At 36.0% G+C, this 2,500-nt stretch overlaps 1 protein-coding gene across 20 annotated transcripts in view; it reads right to left on the reverse strand.

Annotated features, from left to right (window-relative positions):
- Window positions 1-2,500, reverse strand: part of LOC124955645 (lachesin-like) — a 75,018-nt gene that overhangs the window by 55,642 nt on the left and 16,876 nt on the right. The gene's annotated exons all lie outside the window — the stretch shown is intronic.

The raw sequence follows: 2,500 nt of genomic DNA on the forward strand, positions 1-2,500 counted from the left end.
ATCGATAACTTTACTATCGTCCACGATAACAGAGGGGGAGAAATAGGGAGAGAAAGGGAGAGACATTTGAGTTTAATATACATACATACATATATATATATATATATATATATATATATATATATATATATATATATAACTCGTTGCTTCATTCTATTTTCTATTAATAGATGGTGTAATAATAATAAACGAAGCGCGTTCCAATCACAATACGATAGAGAACGCATTCTCATTAACATAGGAGCGTTTTAACGAGCAGCTAATATAGCCGAAAAATGAAATACTTCGTGCTTGTGACGTTCACGATAATCGAGAGAGAGAGAGAGAGAAAGAGAAAGAGAAAGACAGAGAGAGAGAGAGAGAGAGAGAGAGAGAGAGAGAGAGAGAGAGAGAGAGAGAGAGAGAGAGAGAGAGAGAGAGAGAGAGAGGTAGAATATAATCACTTCCTATTTCTCACGATTGCACGTAGCTGCATTTGAATGGGGCCCAACCAATGAGCCGGCACTGTGAGCCTGCTCAGCGTGTTAGTAGGCGGTGCACGTCGGTGATTTATCGGTTCTGCTATTTGTGCAAAATTTGCTATGAATTTTCTGCCCTACGAAGCCACACCTATCAATCTACGGATCTGTCTAATCGTCTTAAGCTTGGAATACTTATATATATATATATATATATATATATATATATATATATATATATATACCATTTGCTTTTATGTCCGATCGTCTTAGATGCATAAATGAAAAATTCCAAATTTTCCAAAAAGATAAATACATATATTTCACGTGCGTCTACGTGATATAATATTGAAATCAAAAAAGAAAAAAAGAGAAAAGGAGAGAAAAAAAAGAAAAAGAATCTAAATTGATTACGATAGTCGGACGATCATTTAAGAAGAGCAACGAAGACAACTCCTTCCGACAAAGCGGAACGAACGGTGTTTCGTGTTGAGATGGAAAATGGGAAAGGTAAAAAAGGGACGGGCAAGGGGGGTCGGTTATTGTAAGGAAAAAGGGTAAAAAAAAGAAAAAAAAGAAAAAAAAAAGAAAAAAAAAAAAGAAAAAAAAACCTAAGGAGGGACGAAGGAGGGGCCTGTTAAGAAACGGAGAAAGGGCTTTTCCTTGGTGAAAACTTAAAATTCGGCAAAATAATATTTTGATAATATGCCGAACGGCGTCACAGCTGCGACGAACGAAGAAAGGTTCTTCCCTGGCGTCGTACAAGATTGTTAAAGCTCTGTTCGCGACTGCCGGGAGGGTGGTAAGGGGTAGTAGGAAGGAGAAAGAGAGAGAGAGAGAAAGAGAAAGAAGGAGAGAGAGAGAGAGAGAGGATGGTGACGGTGGGTGAGAGCAAGCGCGGCTAGTAGTGAAACAGCTGGCACATACTGGCGACAGCCCGCCCATCACTAACTCAACCTAGATGCACACGCGCCATGTGCTCCATATACAAACTTCATTGATGTTAGGTGAGAAATGCGAGTGAGACTTCCGACGTTGACCCTAAACATCACTCTCTCTCTCTCTCTCTCTCTCTCTCTCTCTCTCTCTCCTTCCCTTTTGCTATTACATCCCTCTCTCTCTCTCTCTCTCTCTCTCTCTCTCTCTCTCTCTCTCTCTCACTCTTTCACTCTCTCTCTTTCCTTTTTGCTATTACATCCTTCTCTGTCTCTCTCTCTTTATCTCTAGACTTCTTCCCTTTTCCATTTGATGCTCAAAGAGATACACTTCGATTTCCTCTTCATCTTCTCTCTTTCTCTCTCTCTCTCTCTCTCTCTTTTTCTCTTTCTATCGCTCTTCAAATATTTATTCTTCGTAACGTCTACCGTATGTAAATATGCCAAGTATATAATAATAATATGTCGATACGTCGTTCAAGATATATTTATATCTATCCATAGATATCGATTATTAGTCAACTTAAAGAAAAATCTTTTATTTTGACTTATTCGTTTCTTATTACATAAATATATTATATTCTTTTCTAAACCCTTTTAATTTTTCAATTTTTTAAGATACTTCTTCATGATCCTTTTCATTCTTTCTTCCCAATTATATCCTAAAGTATGGTATTGTTATTTAAATAAACATACGTCTATATATATATATATATATATATATATGTGTGTGTGTGTGTATATGTATACGCTTACATTTTTTTTCTTTTTTCTTTTCTTTTCTTTTCTTTTTTTTTTTTTTTTTTTTTTTTTTTTTTTTGAAAAATATTCACTTAAGTTCGACAAATTTTTACGATTTCAAATTTTAGAATAATAAGAACTACTTTAGAAGTTAATAGCAATCAGACTTGGTACCGGCGCTCGGTGACATTCTATTCAGAGATTAATTGTTACGGCGTTATGGCTTCAACCATCTAGCAGCTTCTTACGGATTTCAATGAGTTAAATTGAGCGTCACTAATATTCGGATCCATGAAATCTCCGTGTCCCAGATTCATATCTTAACGGTCTTTTTCTAAAGGCGACCATTCAAGTTCTTTGAAATCA

The sequence above is a fragment of the Vespa velutina genome, chromosome 19 (genome assembly GCF_912470025.1).
Source record: "Vespa velutina chromosome 19, iVesVel2.1, whole genome shotgun sequence".
Taxonomy (NCBI): Eukaryota; Metazoa; Arthropoda; class Insecta; order Hymenoptera; family Vespidae; genus Vespa; species Vespa velutina.